We start from the raw sequence: 23,077 nt of genomic DNA, 5'->3' as shown, positions 1-23,077 counted from the left end.
GAGAAACTGACAGGTCTGTCATATTGTACAGAATGAGCTGGACTACCGGTGTTGATGGTAATCAGACAAACATGCGCAGACAACAGACGCACAGCAACACACTTTGATAACTCGTCGCAGCCATAATGATAACAGAGAGCCAGGTAGACTGAATTCATCTCCTGCCTTTTCATAAAGACCTATTAGTGGATGATTAAAGGATTTCTGCTCATCAGGGCTAAGCACAGAAAAATGACTTGCCAGGTGAATCACTCTGGATAAGGAAGACGCTGCTGTCTGCCATCATTTTCCTCTGCGAAAATCAGGCTGTTCATCTGTTAACCTCATTTTGTCAAGCAATCTTTACCTGTTTGTGTCAGTCTTACAACATAGTTTTTGGCAATGATACAAATCTGGTGTCTCATTCAACTGACTAACAATGGATCCAAGTTATTCAAGATCATAGTGCCAAACATTTCTTCACATAACTACAATCATTCTGTTCTGTTGATTGTATAGACAAAGCAATGATGCAGCAATGATGTCATATAAGAGAAATCATGTTCAATCAGAATGTATTGATGTCATCCATATGCTGCTAACAGCCCCAAACAGCAATACTTGCATTGGTACCTGGGGAAATCTTGTGCTTAATATTTGGACAAATGCATCTCAGCACTCACACACAACTTGTGAGCGAATCGACATTTCTAGCTCATTAGTACACTAAACATTCATTTCTAAATAATGTATTAAAATCTCTACTAATCACAACAGTGTTTACCATGATATAATTGGACAATTATACGATGCATAATTGAACAATGGCTCAGATTCACCATGTTATCACAGAAGCAAATGATGTTCACCTTTTCATTAACTCGGGTGAATAATGTCATCACGTTTCTGAAAGTCAGACAACAATGTTACAGTGAAAAATAGTCTTGGTATGAAACCAAATGCCACTTCATTGCAGTCATCTCATCACTACATTTAATATTTTGCTTGTTAAAAGGCTGACAGAAAAAGCTGTGAAGTTGCTTGTGGCCTCTTTACAAATATCTGTTGGTATTCACATGAACAAAACAAGTGTACTCTAAAACACACATAATTCCGATTGGCCTAAAATCCCTGGCTTTTGAATATTTGATGCTTTGTTAGTAGAGGAGCAGTAGTGAGGTGTTTGTCTCTTGTTGCTGCTCCCTGTGGGAGCAAGCTAGAGAAACTTGGCCGCAGACATTTTCCTGAAGCCCCCAGAACAAAACAGGCAAGTCTTGACAGTCTTGTCCGCCACACAGTCGTCACACAATCAGTTGCAGGAAACCAATCCCTAAATAGCAGTGATTCATCTCTTCATCACACACAATGTCAGTACACAGTGCACAAAGAGGCTCTCTCTTCCTCCCTCGCTCTCTCCGTGTCTTGCCCTATCTGTCTCAACCCCTTCCCCCCAGTGTGGTCTCTCATGCTGCTTAAAAATAAGTGCTTCTCCTAGCTTTCTTTGCCTTGTGATTTACTGGCAGTGTTTAACTGCGGGGCAGCATCTTTTATCGTTACATGATCTGCGGCTGAAAGCTGACAAAATGGAATCTGTGTGCGAGTACTTTTGTATGTGAGAAAGTGTGTGTTTGGGGCAAAGTAGGGAGCCGGTGGAGCAATAAAAAAACCTGTGTGGGAAACGTTTGTCTACATGCTAGTCAAATCCTCCTAGCAGCCACCCTGTGTATGCCTTCCAATCAATGTGTGCGCCTTTTTCATTCCACTAAATGGTTTCTTCCTTGACTAGATGGAGCAAGTGCCGTCTCCGGGGAGCCGACGCACGGAGCAAAGCGCTTTGGGACAGGCAGAAAGCTCTGAACAATCCTGCAATCCATTTGTGGGAGATAGAATGTATAAGAAATGCCAAGCTTGTGTGTGTTTGCGTGTACGTGTGCGTGTTCTTGGCTGTGTACACATGCATGTTTTTGTGCTGCCGTCATCATTCCTCTCGCTTTGTGGCAGAGAGCCCATTGCAGAAATGTGCTTCTCCATACGAGACAAAAGTCATTCATATGCACTCAAGCTGTCCTACTTGGTGACCGTCCACCATTTGCTTTGGACCAGTGATGGCACCAGTTATGTGAACAGATCGTCGGGCTTGTGTGGGCCTAAACAACAGCTTCAGTGTATCGTTACAAATTTTATGATCCATCAACATGACGTGTGAAGGTCAGAGCAGCCATGACCAACACAGCTGTCACATCTCTCTCCCTCCCAAACACTCTGCCGGCTCAATGCTCATCCAAAACACTCAGACAAAACGTGACCTACCAGGGCCCAAAAGGGCCGACAGAATAAGTCCAAAAGAGGACGGTGGCACGAGTATACCTAGTCAATGATGCAATATGTGGGTTTTAAAAAGGGTTTAGGAGACATAGCATAAACTAATGGTAACGCTTCCAAACCAACCAGCCAACACATTATGTATGACCACTTGCGCAATACAGGTAGGTCCAATACAAATACGCTATCAAATATTCTGCCTCAAGATATTACAAGATACTGTAATAATGTTCTTCTTTTATGGTAATCACTGTTAGAGGTAGGCAGAGGTTAGAGGCAATTCAGTAATATTTCAAAGCGTAACAAAAAAACAAATTGAAAATTGGTTTGGATTAACAGATTTGAGCGAATCAGAAATATTTCAAAGCGTAACAAAAAAACAAACTGAAAATTGGTTTGGATTAACAGATTTGAGCGAATCAGATCGAATCGTTCAAACGAGTATTTCAAGATAAATATCAAATTGTCTTTTATTGATGCCATCTTTTAAGTAAATGCCACATTTACTGCCACTAAATGACAATTCAGGTTGTAAAACGAAACTCTTTGCGTCATATCCTCTCGAACTTAGCCGTGCCATATGGAACTGAGTCACAATCCCATTCAATGCAACTGAATCAAATGATTCTACGTTAAATACCACACCCATGTATCGGCATACGTATTGAATCATCTATCGAGAGCTGCACACCTCTAGGTAATATGATTACCGTACTGTGGTTGTAGAACTGTCTCACATCCCTCATGTAACTAATTAAGGTAACCAAAATATTTGACCAAGCACTTGGTATGATATGGTACAATTATACACCACTGAGCACTACAATAATATACATACTGTTATTAATAGGATCACGCATAAAAAATCTGGTATGGTTCTCAAATGAGCACCAAAGGTTGCTACAGTTTGGTCCTCATTTTTTCCCCGACCAACTGACCCCATGGATGAATTTAAAGACTTACGGCACATTTGGGCACGTTATGGCCCACATTCAGCCTATCCATAGTCTCTGCAGCCTTCATGAAGTTAAAATAAAATATACAGTAGGCATTGCTTTTATTTTGTTGTGGAAGTGTGTCAACAGTGCAAGCAAACAAAATTTCCGGCGCAGTGATAATCTTTGGGTTTTTTCAATTTACAGTTCAATATCATCTACCAGGGGTACATCAATGGAAGCTTATTAAAATAATATAAGTCATTAAGTTCATATTTACCACAATTGAGTCACTTATGCAGTGTGGTATGGGAACCTGTGATCAGCAACGTATTTATAGTATAGTTTTCTAGGGCAGCCGTTTGGTGTCCACTCTTCTTTTTTTTTTTTTGCATCACAGGCCACATTTGTGTAATGACATATTTTGACAGAACGTCAAAGCCATGACGCAACAATATGGAGATAACAGTCTCTGCAGACACGTCCCAACGTCTCACAGTGAATGCATTAGCAGGGAGCAAGCCTACTATCAAACCAGTCGCCACAGCGGTTCATAGACTCAAAAGGCGGCTCAACTTCAAAATAAATGTGAAACAAGTACCGTAAATTCCTAAGGCGCACCTGCCTATAAGCCGCGCAAGCTAAATTTGGAGAATACTCGAGATTGGTCCACACATAAGCCGCACCAGACTGTAAGCCGCAGAAGTTTGAATGTTACCGCACTGGTATATAAGGGTTCCCGCTACCACAAAGAGGATTGCCGGGACAGAGATGGCTGTTTGGGAACGTGTCCCATTTATTAACATCTGAACAGCATTCATGAGGTGCACAAATAATACAGCGCACCTCCTGCAGTCACAGCAGTAGTACAGTATAACAACAGAACAAAACTTACAGCGCTTGACGAAGCAATAACGACAAATGGCTTAAGAAATCCAGTTTTAAAAGTGCTCGCCAGTAACATGGCAGTAAATGTGCATTAATTAATAACACATTACTGTAACAAAAATAACCAGCCTACTAGGGGTGTTAAAAAAAATCGATTCGGCGATATATCGCGATACTACATCGCGCGATTCTCGAATCTATTCAATAATCGGCAGAATCGATTTTTTTTTTTAGGATTCACACCTTGAGCATGGAAGAATGTTATATGAACGGAACATTAAGCCTTAATATTTTATTTTAATGCTGTTCAAACATGAAACAGATTACAACCACTATAAGTCTGAAATTTCAGATAAATAAATAATACATTTTCATATAAATCTTACACTCTACAAGCTTACTGATTAGTATTTTCTAAATTTGAATGGAAAAAATCGCAACAATCGACTTATAAATTCGTATCGGGATTAATCGGTATCGAATCGAATCGTGACCTGTGAATCGTGATACGAATCGAATCGTCAGGTACTAGGCAATTCACACCCCTACAGCCTACTATAGCAAAAAAAAAAAAAAAAAAAAAGTCAGTCCTTGCTGGTAATTCTTGCTCTCAAAACCAAAAAAACTTATGTTCCTCTTTGTCAGTGTCAGAATTCGACAGGTCGATTGCCTTTAACTTAAATGCAGCATCTTATGCACTTCTGCGTTTCTTTTCGACGATTAGGGCACAAACTGTCCCGCTCCCGCTGGAATTGATGATTGATGGAAGTGCCCACCTTTTGGCGTGTGCCACAGCACTTTCAGCGAATGCTTGATAATGCAAAAATACACGGATTGAGAAGGACCGTGTGTACTCAGCACGATCGACCAAAGTAAGCCTGCTTCACTCGGTGCTCAGTCTGTGCATTTCTTCAAGGCGTCGCATTATCAAGCATTCGCTGAAAGCGTTGAAGCAGATGCCATCAATCGTCAATTCTAGTCAATGACGATGCCCAGCTTTGCGGCTTATAGTCCGGAAATTACAGTAATACTATACATAAATATCAATGCCTTACTCATTTTATTTTGAAGTTGGTCCTCAGAAGCAATCGTGGCAAATTGAAGCTAGTGACCTAAACAAACTTGAGCACAATATTCAATTTCCAGTCCTATGCGCACGGCTTATGTGCACCCCTGGTTATTAATAAATCTCTGTGTCAGTCGAAACAGAGCATTATTACCCTCTGTAAAGGCAGAATATTTGATACAGCTTTTTTTATTGGGTATCAATGTTTTGACTGGTCAATGCAGAGTCTCTATAAAAAGACTGCACACCCCTGTTGAATGCCAGGTTTTTTAGATACTAAAAAATGAGACCAAGAAATTGTATTTCATAACCTTTTCTACCATTAATGTAACTGGTAGAACTAATACAAAAGTAGTGAGAAACATACACTCATAATTGTGGATGCAGTTGTGCTCACAATCAACCAATCATGTTCAATCTCATATTAAATGGGAGTCACTCTGCACACACCTGCCCCCATTTTAAGCACTTTTAATTAACCCCAAATACAGCTAGGTCGTTCGAGTACGTTTTTCCTGTCATATTTTTTTTTGCCTTCCAGCAGAAGTATGAAGGATTTGCACTAACACAAACCACTATCGAGAAATGTTCAAAATTCCCTCCACCTTTACTAAGGTTCCAGCTCCAGCCTAACACATTCCTTGAGGAAAGATGGTCAAAAAGTTTACTTTATAGGACCGTAACATGCTTTCCCACGTGTTTGGTCCAACGAATCCAAGGTTGAACATCAAGGATGTGAAAACAAAGCACAATTTCAGATATAAAATACTTATAAGGAAATTGTCAGCCAATTTCATAAGGAATGCAAGATGACAGCTTTGAGTACTCGTTTTCCAAATCTGATACAACAGGCAACTCACCAGTGATTTTACATGAGCTCTGTAGCATGTGGAAGGTTACACTAGCGTTGGGAAGAGAACAAATGGAGATCCACTTTTATTCCAGCGTTTGTGTGAGTGAGTGCATGCGCGTGCATGTGTACTTCTATTAAATGGATCTACTGTCTCCTTGATCAAGGGAGTCAATAAAGGGCCAGTCCTGTCAAACCCTCAGGGTTAAGTGCGCATGCACGTCTGTGTGTGTGTGTGTGCGTGTGGGATGGATTCTGAAGTACTCTGACAGGTGAGTGATTGAGTGCTTTCATTTCCCTCCAGCTACAAGAAGACATTCGCTCATAAACACACAAAAGTTTTGCACACACTTGGTGGACGGAGGAAGAGAGCGAGAGTGAGAGAGCTGTTGTTTCCTAAAGGATGCTGCCACTGCCTGCATGCTTAAATTAGCTCTAAATGTTTGGATTACACACGGGAGCTCTCGCAGAGGATTTAGCAACCGTCGCTTGGAGTTTGGGGGGATGTGTCACTGTTTCCATCTGCGTGTTGCACTGAGAAAGTCAGAGACCATTAAAAAAAAAAAAAACATACAATCTCAAACTCTTGTTCGATTGAGCACGTGTTGAATGTATCTATAAGACCAAAGTGAGATCCTGAGAAATGATCTAAATTATACAAGGAAGAAAAATACAAAACCAGGAGGACATGTACACCCGCATCTGCCCATGTGTCCTCCTCACATTCCATTTTTTGAGAGTGCAGCCCTAGCTTCGGTTGGTGGGGGAGGATAGGATATGTGACCAGACGCAAAGACAGAGAGAAAGGAGGAGAAGGGGAATGAGGGAGGTCAGTGCCCCCAGTCTCAGATAAAGGCCTCTCCCTCCCTTCTTCCACCTCGGCTTTCCAAGCCCCTGCCAGGATCGAGACGCGTCTCACGTTACAGCTGTCTCTCAGTGTCATCGTTCAGGAGGCGAGAGCACAAGCGAGGGACAGATAGAAAAAGGGGGGAAGCGGGACAATGCCACAAGCGAGCTGAGGCGAACTGGGCTTTTCCAGAAAAACAACGGCGGTAGCAGGTTCAGCTGGATGCGCAAACGCTTGTGGTTTAGCTGCCTTGTGGTGATTTTTTTATTTTTTTTTATAATGTTAATGCACCATACTGTTCTCGCAATGTTGGGTTGTCACTAACAATACATTTTGCTTTGACCTTTTCTAGTCGTATTATGCTGAAATGTGAACAACACTAATGACACCATTTCTTCATCATCACCTGAGACACGCTGCGCACAAATAATTTCCACATGAAGGGGAAAAAAAAGGAGAAGTTAGTTTTTATACCGGGGTTTCGCACACTGAGAGCAGACTAAAAGAAACAAATGGTACTCAAACGTGGAGATGGCAGTGACTGATGTACTCAGCTTATCACTACGTGTGATGGGGCTTCTGTGGATTAGACATAGTTGAGTCACTTCTCTTAACATGAGTCCCCTTTTGTAACCTAAAAACGCTAAAAACAGCAGCTTGTCCCAGGTCCAGTAATGACTAATCCAGTCATTGCAAAGAGTTCAGCCTGTGTTGCTAACAAGGTAGGGCTGTGTAGGTCAGTATTGAGTTAAGTCTGATTCAAACTGACATCTTATTCCTTTTCATGACTTATTTGTTAGATAAATAACAGTTCCCTATTTCCTATGAATTTCAAATGTGAACGATGCTGCATATGTACAGCTGCTGATTGCACAAGTGCCGCTTACATAAAACATGCTTTGGTACAAACACACATCAAGCTATTGCTCAGCTTCAAACTGCTTTCCTGTTTGTTTTTTTCCTCTACCCTTGTCATTTCTCATGGCATTGTGTGGGAGTTAAATATTTAACATTCTGGCTCAGCCTCAAGCAGGCTTTGCCAGCACAGCTAAAATAAAAGCCTTTGTGGCAGCAGTGACCAGATTTTAAATGCTGAAGTAGATCAATAAATGGGGGGCTGCCGTATGCATTTGTGTATCTGTGCGTGTGAGTGTGTGTCCAAATCCTAATCCCTGTATTCTAGCAACACTTGTGTATGTGTTTGTGCATATTTGTTAGCACCCACCAAGTCCCGCAGCCTCTCCTGCCTGCAACAAGCTTCTCTATAGTATAAGCATCTGACCCAGGAGGCACACCAACAGAGAAACTAATATCATTCCCATTGCCTCATCCAAAGCACTCTTCTGATTTTTCCCATTCCCAGAATCCTTTTCCCCATCAAAGCGCAGCCAGAGTGGGGGGGAGTTCTGTCGAAAAGTATAAATACAGGCCCCCCTGCTGCAGAGGGAGAGCGTCGAGGTGTTGTAAACATCAGAAGAAAATGGCAGGCTTCCCGACCTTGTTGGCATTTTCATAATCAAGTTCCTACTGAAACAAAATGAAGACTTTGTGAACGTCTCACCAAAGCAATACTTGTGCGACTTTCTCAACACGACAAATAAGTCTCCCAATGTTGCGTGATTTTCCTGTCACTTTCTTTTTATAAAGGGCACATTAAATTGATGCTTTCTGTTGGAGGTGGTGCATTCCAGACTTTTCACTTCCTCGCTAATGTACAAAACAAAGAAAACAGCCCTCAAGTAGGAAAAAAATGCACCAGACCTTTGGAGAATTCATTAAAAAATAACTAAATAAATAAATAAATAAATACATAAACATGAATTTCACAAGCTATCTGCTTTAGAGGAAGGTGGTGGGGGGGAAATTAACCTTTTTGCCTTCCTGGTGGAAAACAGGCATCCAAACGAGGCAGAGCGTGCACAAACAACCTTGACTTTCATCAAGGAAATTCTCACATTGAATGATAAATAAAGACCCAGGGGGGGAGAAAAGAAGCAGCTTATCGCCATTCCCTCCCAAATTTGGCCGCCCTGTCTTCTGTCCCCTGAAAGTCATCACGGGGGTGACCCATTTGTACGTTATGCCGCCTATTGTTTGGTCATTAAGCCACCATGTGTAAACCGCACATTAAACAAAGAACACCAACATGAAGCTTGAGTTGTTCAGTCTTAATGAACGGTTGAATTTGTTAACTTGTTTCTGCAAAAGCAAACATATCCCTGGGCCCATTGACGGATCAGGCTTATTTTATACTGCAGATATATTACTTTTTAAAGCAGTATTAACAACTCACATTTAAAGGTGGTTGTCACTTGGCACTTTTTTGGAGTTATTCGTGCAGCCTGATGATTATCAGGAATTGCTGGACAAAAATCGTGAAGCAACATATGGTTATGTGGCTCATCTGAAAGTGAACCAACTTTCTAACTGAAAGGCTGTGAGGTCATGTAAATACTTATCATCCGTATCAATAAATAGGATGCCTGCATGGGCCTGTAAAACAACTCAAGTCAGTTTGAGGCCAACACTGAGAATCCCCAACTGGATTTGTAACAATAAAAGGCATTATCAATTAGATGCCCAGAGCTTTCACTAAAATGCATCTTCCTCTCTAAGGGCCATTAGCCCTTATAGGATTAATGTCTCCTGCTAAACATCTGTTAAAGTTCCCATTGCTTGTTATATTTCATTAGCAATTATTGTTTTCTGGGTGTGCACATTCATATGTAAAAGGTTGATGAGGGAATATGAGCAAGTTATTTATTTATGACTGGTACAAAGGTTTGTGCAAAATAGAGCAGAACTCGGCAACCTCTCTAGATTTCACAGCTCTGTGTCAGCACTCGCATGCAGAGATTTGACAGGGCTCCCAGATGGTCATTACCATCAATAGATTGTTTGTGGCTCCAATTAATCGTTGTCTAAAAGGAAAATCCTGCTAGTACAGCAACTAAAGATGTAGGTTAGCGAGTAACACATATTGTGCACTCTGGTAAACTGTGTCATAGAACAGCAAGCTTGACCAACATGACCAAAAATTAATAGTAGCATTATAGTAAGCCTAAGCAGTATATTAATAGTTCATCTAAAAGATTAATAAACACAACAGTATTTTACCTCAAAGCTAAACATAACTCAACTGCACTAAACAAATCTTAATATACTGTATTTGGGAAAAAAAAAAAAAAAGATTACATCCCTATGGTTAATTCCAAATATGTGGGCATTTCTAATATTTCCGCAATCCAACTCGGTGAAACCAAACATCCTAATGTATTGCTTTTGCCTGTGTGCCTAGGATATAAAGCTATAAGAAATGCAGGGCTACAAGTGGTTGTGCGGTTGGATGTTCCAACATAATATGATGGAAACTCATTACATGTTTATCCTATGGGCCCTGAACGTAAGTGAAAATGTGTAAAACTGTGAAAGAGTGGGATCGGGTGATTCAAAATGGAGGCAAATGCTTCACAGTGAGCACTTAAGTGGTAAGAATTGTTTAAAAAAAAAAAAAAAAAGTGTGATAAAATGTATTTTGTTTTCTACATATTTTAGGTGTATCATCATCTATAGAAATGCTTTTCAATAAGCAGAGAGCTTGTCTAACCCCAAGCCCTGGAGTAAGACCGCGATTTTGACTTGTTACGTGAGCTTGTAATTGTCCATAAGATGGACAGTGCACAGTATGAACATGTTTTCAGTCATACTTTCGCATACCATTAGTAGGAACCCTTTTACCACTTTGCTAATCATTGACATAGGTAAACACTCGTCACATTCCAATTTGGTGGACTATAACAACTCAATGTCCTGGTGAGCTTAATTATATCTTTACTAATTTGTTACAGACCCATCATATAAACCTATAGCAATAACTATTTTGCATTGTTTCTTTACAGTATTATTTTTTGTATTGTCATGGACTAACACAACACACCACTACTTTGGAGAAAAAAAAAAAAAAAAAAAAAAAAAAAAAAAAAAAAAAAAAAGCAAATGTACCAGTAACTTAAAAAAATGTTTGAGCCAAGCTTAAACATAAGCCAGAGGAATTTGGTTCCCTATTCGATAGTTTGTGTGTGTTAATCCAATTTTTATATAGCTCAGCACTGTCAGATTAAGAATTGACATGAAATTACAAATCTGGTTTCAGTCGATTTAAAGCAGTAGTTTTGTTTACTTAAGAGATGTCCATTCTTTGTCCACTAAGAGCTGAATACAGAAAAGTTGAAAGATGTTGGGAGCCATTTTGACTTTGCTCTCCATTTGTTTATCAAACGTTCTAAATCCAATCTGTGTGTATAAAGATATGATATGCTATGCTATGCTATGCTAATATGCTCTGCTATGCTATGCTATGATTATTTAAAAAAAATTGTGACATCAAAGCTTTCTATTCTATAATCATAAAAAATATTTTAGGATTTTTCTGGAATTTGGCGTAGGTGGCCCTGAATCCCACTAGAATAGATCAGCCTCCGCATTGCACAGGACTTAAAACCAAAACAAGAGAAAACTGCACCAAGCTGACTGATATTTAAGAGTGTTTACTTCTAGATCATTAGTGTGATGTTTAATTAATCGAAACTTGGCAAGCAGCACAAAGTGGAACGAACAATGCAAATAGTTTTACAATTAATGTTGTGAAATTCTGATAGGAAAAATGACGATAAATGTTTGTCACCCTTTGTTAAATGAAAATGATTTTATTACATTAACATCAGTCTTTAATCACCCTCACCAAATTTTTGCACAACAGTGACACATCTTGACTGTTTTCTTTGCACGTCCAAAATACTATTAACATTTATTACACTAATGATGTCATGGCCACCATTCTACTATTTACTGTACCTACTTTTTAAGAGCAGCACCACCCAAAGTAAGAGCAAATTAACTTAAGTCATATTAAATAAATGACAGTGGTATCTTGACTTGAATAAATGCAGCATTTTTTATTTTTTTGGTTGCGAGAGAGCATAATGTACGTTGGGAGGCTTTGGAGGGGAAAAAAAAAAGCGCGACAGATGTGAATCCATGTTCAGCCATTTATTAAACGGAAATAGAGTCAAACATATAAATATAAATTGTTAGCCTAATAGCACACAGCGAACAACCTGAGCAGAAACGAATTATGTCTTTACATTCTCTATTACTGTTTTGTATTTCTATTTTATAATACAGTACATTTATTATTTACAAAAGGGCCTGAATGGATTATTGGCTTTTCAAATCATTTCAAAAGTGGACTGGACACAATTTTATATCGGAGTAAATTGAATTATGAGTTTGGTCGCGGAATACACAAACTCGTAAGTAACGGTAACAGTGTGTATGCCGCCAAAATGGCCTGTATGCCTAACTTTGTGCACTCCTGATGTAAACATACAGGCTCAAATGCTCACTAATCCTGCACCACATTACTTGGAGAATGCCGATGATTTTTTTCTGCTGAAAACGTAAGTCTGTTTGCTTCATGGTAGCTTTAAGTAACTGGTAGAGAGTCATCTTGTGCTCAGTTCTGATCAAGTGTTGCAAAAAGCCAGTGAAAGACTTTGCTTCATGTACATACGCAGAGTTAATCTTGCGATGCAAAAGGTGTAGCGCGTAACAGCTGACAACAGTAGAATACACAACCTGGGCCTACTGAGGTGCACTGGCAGCTTGTGTGACATGCTGACATGTATGATGCCAGTTCAAAATAAACAATGCAACAATGTTGAGAATACACAGCAGCATAATGTTAAACTAAAGCATAACGTTAAAGTAAAACAATTGAAAATATTTACTCCAATACAGTCAACAATATGGATATTCAAATTAATTTATCAGTCAGATGAACTTCTTTCAAGCAGTTTGTTTGACTTGAAGCTTTACATTCAGTCGAACCCACTTTTTCTACAGCATTTGAATGGCATCACAGTAAACTACCTCATCGATACAAATTTTCAGGACAACTGATTACAACATCCTGACAGCATGCTATGGGACTGGTCAACAAACGCATCATTCAACATCACATCTGAAGTCAGTCAATAGAGGAACCAATTTGATTTTGAGACAAAAAGCAATTGATTAAACACACAGACTTAATAAATCTCTATAAAATGCAGAGCTTAGGTCTCATGTCTCCCAAAAGATATTTAGTAATAAAGGATTATAGTGCATAGAGCTTTGTGTGCACATGGGATTGTGTTCTCAAAAGCTGTCCACGTTCTGTCAGATTCAGCACCCCAAGACACAGAGCTCGTGAACCTAATTTCACCTAATCAGCTTAGTCAATAGCAACCATTTGCTCTGACTTTGGTAGACATGCAAATAGGGCTTAACTATGTCTATCCTTAATTCCTCAATGTTCATGTTGAGCAGAGTTCCCCTTTATCACTTCAAAAACAAGAGTTCCAATATAAGAAAATGACAACCAGACTGAGTATTAAACTGATTTGAATGTGCTTTCAATCCAAAGCAACAAAGCAAACAACCCCTGACACTGACAGATTTGTTAACCTTTTTCACTTTGGCTCCTGCCTGCTCTCAAAAATATGGGAAAGCACAAAATGTTTGTACGGTAGTACCTTGACTTTGACATGCCCCCTCTTATGAGTTTTCAAGTTTCAAGCTGTCACTAGGTCATTTTTTTTTTTGCTTTGCAATCCAGAATTTGCTGCACCAGCCAGCGGCTGCTCAAGAAGTTTGGGGGGGGTTCATCAATGCACTTTCAGCCATTTATTGAATGGGTCAAAGAGTCAAACACACAAGTACAAAATGAAAACACTCGCAAGAAGCATAGAACAGGCACTCACACTGAACTAACAGTGTGGTAAAAAGCCGAACGGAGCTGGAGTCAGACCTGCTGATGTCACTCAGTAGGTCACACCCCCTTAACAGACCAGTCACCAGATCTCATGGGGTTGGGGTATCATCATTATTATTATTATTATTATTATTATTATTACTAGGGGTGTTAAAAAAAATCGATTCGGCGATATATCGCGATACTACATCGCGCGATTCTCGAATCGATTCAATGAAAAAAAATCGATTTTTTTTTTTTTTTTAAAGAGCTCAGAATTGTTCATTCGGTAGTCTTACCGATTCAACGTCTTATCATCATTGTCTTTGTGTGTGTGTGTGTGTGTGTGTGTGTGTGTGTGTGTGTGTGTGTGTGTGTGTGTGTGTGTGAATCGATTTTTAAACTTCCATTTTTAATGGAAAAATATTCAACAAAACGTCTGACTTCGGGTTAGGATTCACACCTTGAGCATGGAAGAATGTTATATGAACGGAACATTAAGCCTTAATATTTTATTTTAATGCTGTTCAAACATGAAACAGATTACAACCTCTATAAGACTGAAATTTCAGATAAATAAATAATACATTTTCATATAAATCTGACACTCTACAAGTTTACTGATTAGTATTTTCTAAATTTGAATGAAAAAAAATCGCAACAATCGACTTATAAATTCGTATCTGGATTAATCGAATCGAATCGTGACATGAATCGAATCGTCAGGTACTAGGCAATTCACACCCCTAATTATTACCCTACAGACAGTACATACTTTACTCCCCATTTTTCATGATCTTATATTGCACTCCGCAGTGCTGCCACACATGGTCAATAGTCTAGAATGGTGCACTCCAAAACAGTATTTAACACAAAAATAGCTACTATGATCAAATAAGAAGTTCCTTTTAAAAAGATATTTTTAGAGAGTGGGGGCAGAAGCATCTTAGTGGGCTGGCACGGGCCCCTATGCATCACCCATGGGTACGGGTGTGCCTAAGCTTAATAGTACATATCAACTAGGGCGGCGCTCAAAAAAATCGATAAGGCAATATATCGTTGCGGGCCTCATTGCAATACACGTATCGATACGCAGGCGTCAGAATCGATATTGCTTGTGAACTTTAAATAGGCAGTTAATGTTTGCCTTTGCAGCTTGCATTGTACCTAAAAAATAAAAACCAGCAGAGTCTTTGAAGTTAATTGCCTTCAATTAATGCAAAAATAGCTCACCAGTGATTGGACACTGTGTCTTGCTAAGAAAAATTAAAGCAGAGGAAGAATATCAACATTTATTTACTTATAAACTTAACATGGCACGTGTCTCAGTGTACCAATTCTCCTATACTTTGTTTTAAAAAACGAAATAAAATGTGTCTTATGTGGGATACATATGTATCGCAATACGAATCGTATCGTGGCCCCTGTATCGTGATACGTATCGTATCGTGAGGTTGCCGGCAATACCCAGACCTAATAACTTATAAATACTTGCGTGTGTGCGCGTGTGTGACTTTCAGCCTAATTTAGCACTTCCAAATTATTTTTTGCTGTGCGCCCCCCCAAATTTCCCAAGAGGAATATTGCACACACCCCAACTCTATGCTGTGACTATAAATAGTATCATTTGTCGATAAAATTGCTATCAATACACCTCTACAGGAGGCGCTAATACTTCTTAAACACTCTGACAATGAGTTACACTGCCACCTACTGTAGTGGAGATGTAATTACACTTTATTCTAATACGGCAAAAAAAATAATAAAAAAAAAAAAAATATTCCGTTGTCACACGTGCCCATCCCGGGAAGCCCACCCCTACTTACATTACATTAGCTTCTATATTTTTTTAATAGGTGTTTTGTATTTACAATACAGTGTTATTTTTCTTTACTGAAAACATGTAACAAAAAAGGGCAGCACGGTGGTGAGTGGTGACTGGTTAGCACGTCTGCCTCCCAGTTCTGAGGACTCGGGTTCAAGTCCAGGCTCCAGCCTTCCTGGGTGGAGTTTGCATGTTCACCCCGTGCTTGCGTGGGTCTTCTCTGGGCACTCTGGTCTCCTCCCACATTCCAAAGACCCGCATGGTAGATTAACTGGGTGCTCCAAACTGTCCCTAGGTGTGCTTGTGAATGTGGATGGTTTTTTGTCTCTGTGTGCCCTGCGATTGGCTGGCAACCAGTCCAGAGTGTACCCCGCCTACTGCCCAAAGCCAGCTGAGATAGGCTCCAGCACCCCCTGCGACCCTTGTGAGGAATTAGCGCTCAAGAAGATGGATGGATGGATGGATGGATGGATGGATGGATGGATGGATGGATGGATGGATGGATGGATGGATGGATGGATGGATGGATGGATGGATGGATGGATGGATGGATGGAACAAAAAAATTGAGGCGTCTTGGGGAGCTGGAATGGATTAATGGTATACTTCAGTTATTTCAATTGGAAAATTGTTATGGTACATAAGTCAAGGTATCAAATGTACATGACTAGTTTTATGCTCAGCTGCAGCACATTGTAAACAAAAGTGAGAGCGACATTTGAGAATTTGAAAAGCTGAGGTACATTGCTGTGTTTCAATCCAGTGATACCACTAATGGCTTCTAAGCAGCTCCATGAAATCAAGCAGCTGTCATGTCGATGCATCAGCAGCGTGAGGAGGGAGCACCATCCCCATAAGCACAGGGGGCTCTGTGCCTTCATGTTTGGCTAAACATCTGCTTCTCGGCACTCCGGCTTTGCAGCAATAAATGGCCAAACAAAAGAGGTGGGAGGTGAAATGATCACATTTTCCATTTCAAAGCATTTGCTTGTTTGGTTTGGTTTTTTCCTTTCCTGTCCCCTTTGGACATTGAGCTCAAGTTTAGCTCCACTCACTCAAAGTGTGCAACAACATGGAACAGCACAAGTAAGAGATAAGAGGCCATTCCTGTCTGTTTAGACATAAGATGTGAGCTCAAGTTTAGCGCCACTGTTTCAAAATGTGCGCAACAATAACTAGAATAAGAGATAAGCGGATGTTATGATGATTAATGGAGTCTTTCTTTTTAGAACCTAAAGTATAGCTCAGCATGGATTACAACTGACAAGAGATACTGTCTTCCCCCAATCAATGTACTTTTATGTTAACAAGCTTACATTAATTAAAAGACATTTAATTTCAGATTAATTCGTGCTATTTGGACAGAATTGACACTGACAATTCTCCCTTTAATAAGATTCATAGTAATTAACATCCTTCCTTGTTTCCCTTCCTCCCCCTCTCTTGGTCCCTTTTGCTTCATTCAAAGATAAACAAAGCAGTCCGTACTGGTTCAACTTGAAATCACATTATAAGAAAACATAGGCTAAGTAATAGACACACGTTTGTGTGAAAAGACAAACTGTTGCTTTAACTCTTTTAAATCCACCTGCCCATCGAAAATGACGAGCTATATCGCCTTTTATGAGCACCGACGTCTTGTCCACTCACGGATAACTCTGTCGCTCATTACGTTTGCTACCATAAACGTCAAAGACAAACTAGTCATTAAACCCCCGGTGCCCCCCGTCACCAACGCCCCTCTTTTCTGCTCTCTTTTTTTTTTTTTTTAAGTCGAAAACTTTGTTGTAAAACTTAGTAACACAACGTGCGTGTGAAGGTGAGTAGTGTTGTTTGTGTGGTGTGGGAGGGTCGGGGGACACATTAAAGATAGCCAAGATGGCGAATGACTTCTTGTTTTTGGCAGGGGGCAGCGAAAACGGACGATATTGTGAACACACACATAAAAGGGATACGTTTTTGCTGCTTCTCGGTTTGAGAAAGCGAGCTCGATGGCAGCTGCCCCCCCCACACTGGTGTCTTGTCCAGCCTCCAACAGAACCTGGGGACACCACTAACGTGATTGTGACAAATAAGCAAATATTGGGGGACTAAATCGAAACCAACCGTGGGGAATAAGTTATATCTATGGTAAATTCATTTGGTCGTCGTTACAGTGGACGGCGGTGCCCTTTAAAAACAGCATTACAACATCCACCAAAGCGATAAGCGTACGTTGGCGAAAAGCCAAAACGGACCACGAAGCCACCGTAAAGTTGACTATTTTCATTAAAACACACATTGGGATTAAATAGAAACCAAGTGAATTGAGTGTGGCGATGCGTGAGAAGAGACGCAAGCAAGGCAACACAAAAGACGATCTATCCTACTATCAGATAACCACGAAGAGTGCAGAAGAATAGAAGTAGTTTATGTATTTAAGAGCAACAAAACTTCTCGAATTTTAACTCATTTGCCTCTTTCAAGTAATGTACAGTAAACCACAAAAAGGAAAGCTACAAAGCAGCGATTCCAGTTGAATATGATGAAAGCGAAAACACGGCGACAGTCATTCACTCTAAAATAAAACAAAACACTTACCTTGTTTTACTTTGCACTTTACTTATTTCCACCGTGGATTAAAAGGCTCAGCTAACACTCCGGTTTGCTCGTGTATTTCGCTTCTTTTTTCCACCTCTTTGTTCGCTTTTGGTTATGAAAGAGGTCGATGACGAATGATAAAGAAGGGGAATTGGGCAGTAATTGAGTCTCGCAGTGTGCGTGTGTGTGTTAGCAGATTGAAGGAGAGTCTCCCTTCAAGGTTTATACAGGCTCCACTTCAAGAACCGACCTGACGTCGTCGGCTCTCTACTGCCACACAAAGAGAAAAAAAAAAAGTTATTTGTGCAGCGGCCCCTTGGCAACCAACAAGAATGCAGTCGTTGACCATTATTACTTTGAAATGCGACATGACATTAGACGTTCAATTATACGCAGCGGTCCCTTAAAAATAAGAGGATGCGACTCACTTTTATGACGCTAATTCCTCAAATAAAGCATTGAAAAAAAGGAGACAATTGGCACATTGACACTTGATTGTTACATTACAAACCCAATAGAATAAATGATTAACATACCCTATGGAATTATTGATTGAATTAATCAATTTTAATGCTAAAAGTGATAGCGTTTTCAAACTTGCAGCGAAATATTATCATATGCGTACAGTAATTTGAAACATAGACTATATGCATATTTCCAAGTGCAGTGAACTTCATTCAAAACTTTCTTTTCATGCATGCAGTAATTTTCTGAAGTATGAAGTCCGTGTTTCATTAAAAAAAAGTGCATCTCCCTCACAGTTTGTCTACATGCAGCCATCTCCCCCATGCTAAAAAGTCTGATTTTATTATAAAAAAAAAAAAAATGAAAGAAAAACGTCAGAATGTCATGGTTAAGTTTGTAATTCGTGCATTTTTACTATTCAGTAGTCAAATCCTACTTTTCCCATTCAGCCATTTAATTCAGCCATTTAATGTTAGAAGACAAACCCTACATAATAATTGATTGCGTTAATTTGAATGCTGACTCTTCAAAAGTGTTCAAGTATGCAGTGTAAAGGATGACATAAATATACATTTATAATGCATACAGTTTTCATCATTAAAAGTGGCATACAGTGTACTCTTGTATATTTTGGGTTCGGCATCCACATATTCACTGATTTCGTTTTTGTTTGTTTTTTTGGAGGGGGCATAACCTATCCTCTGTTAATCCTGAAAAAAATGCACCATGTTCCAATGATTTTATGTCAAAATACTCTTGACTGTAAGTTTTTCAGTATATGAAATCCTATAAGTCTCTTCCTACGTATTTCAGGATCATAGTTTGTAATCTAATCACTTTTAGGGTCACATCAATTATATGCAGGATTCCTCTATTTGTGGTTAGGGTCAGTCCCTGTCCCCTGTTATTAGCAGGAGCCCATTGTACTTTACACTTCAACTCCTGCCTTCTCTCCAAAATATGGGAATACACTCATAAAGAGGGTGGTAGTTTTTGAGGTACAAACCATCACTGTTTTTTTTTTGTTTTTTTGTTTTTTTTTGCAGCAATGTATGTGATTGTATTTTTAAGAGCAGTTACGACCTCAGCATCTATTACTACCGCTGTCATTTTTATGTATACACTATGCAGACAGTCATTTCGCTGTATCGTGAGGGGGGTAAAAAAAAAATGTTAATGTACATACAGTCTCACTAACTGACCAATTGATGAGCTTTGAGGGGGTGAGAACGTGATCAAACAAATCCAAATCAGTTGCACACGGGCTCAACATGAGAAGGCATTTGTCAGAACAAAAAAAAACAGAAACGGGACAGATCTTCCTCTGGGAAGGATCAATACATTGCCTGGCAAAGACAGCCATCTGTGCCTAATTGTATTCTTTACCTCCTCTTCTGAACACACAATAAGCAACAGGCTGAGCACAGGCCCTCTGACCCAGACTGGGTTTCCAGACGGAGGAAGATTATTTCATTCAACTGGAAAACAACAAGGAGGTGGGGCAATGGGGGATTTTTTTTTTTTTTGCAGATGGAGTGGTTCAACTGCTCCTAAATGCCCCACCCTGATGAGGACGGGTCAAACAACTGGTGCATCGGTTCATGTCACATCACTGCTGGGCTGCATCTATTTTTAACTGGTATTATTACACACGATTAACAAACTGCTCAGTCTTCCTTTGTAGACACCTCATAAATCAACTCTAATTATTGTTAGGAGCTCCATGACGTGTTGGTTTACAGGCACATTCATGTTAACGCTTCATAAACATTGAAAATGACCCTTAATGTTTGATGCTTTTTCTACTCTCGGCCAATGTCACAGTGTGCGTCCCCTTTTAAACTTTTTGGCTAATGCCTGGGAAATATTTTTATGTTTAAATGAATCGGAATCATCTTTATTTGCCACGTATGTTAAAAACACAAGTTGCCTTCACTAGTTGAGGTCAACTGTAGTACTTTTGCAAAAAACAAAACAACACAAAAACAAACAAACAAACAAAAAAAAAATATTACATAATACAGTATGTTGACTTATAAGTTTAATTCATTCTGTAACCAAGTATTAACTCAATTTACTGGTAGGCCTATCTAAAACCAATATTAATGCATAATGAAATGAATTAAAATGCAGGGGCGGCGTGGCTCAGTGATATGGTGGTTGTTTCCCAACCCAGAGGTTGTTCAATCCCATACCATTGTGACCACGTCGAAGTATCCTTGAGCAAGATACTGAACCCCCCAATTGCTCCTGATGCTGCGTCATCAGTAGGTGAATGGGTAGTCAAAATGTAAAGCGCTTTGAGGGCCTCGTAAGGTGGAAAAGTGCTATATAAAGAAGTGTCATTTGCCATTTATAAATCTGTTCCAACCCCTGAAAGCCACAATTTTTCAGTGGTTTTAAAGCAACAGTGTGTAGGATTAAGTGCCATTTAGTGGTGAGTTAATAATTAGTTCATTTTAAAAATCCACTATTAATCTAAATAATATGCAAAAAAGACTGTACTACCAAAACCTTGCTCTGGCAAGATGAATTCTCGCGGTATTTGTGAGTTTCCAAATCCCGGAGAATACATTTTGTCCCGCTCCCGCAGATATCCGCCCTTCGGACCAATCACAGAGCGACATTGTGTTTGGGGGCGGCATATGCAACTGTGACGAAACCAGGAAGCCAGCGCCGACGCTAAGAAAGAAACCTAACATGGACAAATTTACGCTGCAATTAATTCTGTTCTCGCAGAATTACTCACCGTTTCCTTGTTGAATGTTGAACAGCGAGAGGCGCTTTTTGATTTCTAGCTGGTAAGATGTTTGTGCTTTCCCGCCTTCGACAAGAACGAAGACAAAATTTTCACCCATGGCCGTGATTGGTTGAAACAACTGTACACAAACTAACAACTGTAGAATGACGCATCGTCCAATCAGCTCGAAATATTGTACAGAATGTCCTGCCTTTCCTGATTAAATTACTGTGGAGAGGTACCAGATGGATAATGCGTATGGCGTTAGATTTGTGCCACAATTCCGTGCGTAACAAAATGTGTTTCGTACGTACCAAAAATGTGTTTCGTACGTACAAAATGTGTTTCGTACGTACCAAAAATGTGTTTCGTATGTACAAAATGTGTTTCGTGCGTACAAAACAGTCCTCGCGCACGCTTGCTACGTCTCTCCTCAACACGTACGAAACTTTGATTTACGCTTGCGATGCAAGGGTCGAGGCGTAATATTTGTGCCACAATTCTTAACCAATCAGGAGTCGGACAGGAGAGCAAATCCTGATTGGCTGTTTAATATCCAATCAGGCAGAACTTTGACAACGTGTCGTCACGCCGCGTTGCATCATGGGCGCTTCTTCGCTTCTTCAAAGTTTCGTACGTGTTGAGGAGAGACGAAGCAAGCGTGCGCGAGGACTGTTTTGTACGCACGAAACACATTTTGTACGTACGAAACACATTTTTGGTACGTACGAAACACATTTTGTACGTACGAAACACATTTTTTGTACGTACGAAACATATTTTGTACGTACGAAACACATTTTGTTACGCACGGAATTGTGGCACAAATCTAACGCCATAAATGCGCAGAACTCACTTGAGTCATCTGGCTATTGTCAGGTTAGTACTACCACATGAACGTACATTTAAAAAAAATATATATATAATCTTAGCTCAATTAATTGTTAATTATATTCCATAGGTCGTGCCGCACGTTACAGGAGGCCGACCTGTTTCGCCAACATCTTTCTGCTACGGATAACCGAAGGGGAAGAACTTCACAAACAGTTAGCCTCTGGTGGTGCTTATGGCTCGTGCGATGACCGCCGCTTACCTTCCATAACTGGGGCCTGCAGGTGGTCGTCGCTGAGTCCTGTGGTTCAGGCTTCCGCCGCTTGTCTCTTTACTCTCGCTAGATTTTGCTAGTTTATCCCACTAATCGTTCTTGTTAGCCGCTCCAGCTAATCCTTGCTAGCCGCTCTTGCTCACCGCTCCCGCTAGCTCCTGCTTGCTCACTCGCCTACATCAAATTGGTGGTAATTAATAGTAGGCTTGCAAAGTATGGTCTCTCTGTGGCGCTGCTTCAAAATCTTTGCATTCTATTAATTCACCTCTAGATGGTGAATGGTACTTCATTTACAATATATAGCACTTTTCCACCTTACAAGATCCTCAAAGCGCTTTACAGTTTGATTACTCATTCACCTACTGATGATGCAGCATTAGGAGCAACTTGGGGTCCAGTATCTTGCTAAAGGATACTTTGACATGGTCACAATGGCCTAAGATCGAACCCACAACATCATGGGTGCGAGACAGTGTTGTGACCGTTTTGTTCAAAAAGAACAAATCTTTTCAGTGAACGGCTCACTTCCTGTAGTAATTTGTTCTTTTCTCAGTTCATTTGAGCTCAACCACACTGAACGATTCGGTGAACGAATCTTTTGAACGGTGCTTTTTAATGAACTGATTCTAAAGATTCAGTTCACCTAAAAGAACTGTAATGTAAAGGTGACAACTCTACCACTG

The 23,077-nt window shown here is 40.0% G+C and overlaps 1 protein-coding gene across 12 annotated transcripts in view; it reads right to left on the bottom strand.

The window, feature by feature from the left end:
* Positions 1-18,384, bottom strand: part of baz2ba (bromodomain adjacent to zinc finger domain, 2Ba) — a 112,987-nt gene extending 94,603 nt beyond the window's left edge. For 10 of the 12 annotated variants that reach the window (XM_077518746.1, XM_077518749.1, XM_077518759.1 and 7 more), the window contains exon 1: positions 18,085-18,383. The gene's annotated coding sequence lies outside the window, so the exon portion shown is untranslated. Of the gene's footprint in view, positions 1-346; positions 368-18,084 lie in introns of those variants that run through there. The other 2 variants (XM_077518753.1, XM_077518747.1) reach the window with 2 other exon arrangements.
* Between the last annotated feature and the right edge of the window lie 4,693 nt (positions 18,385-23,077).

This window comes from Festucalex cinctus, chromosome 4, assembly GCF_051991245.1.
Source record: "Festucalex cinctus isolate MCC-2025b chromosome 4, RoL_Fcin_1.0, whole genome shotgun sequence".
Taxonomy (NCBI): domain Eukaryota; kingdom Metazoa; phylum Chordata; class Actinopteri; order Syngnathiformes; family Syngnathidae; genus Festucalex; species Festucalex cinctus.
This window is presented reverse-complemented; position numbering and strand designations above follow the sequence as displayed.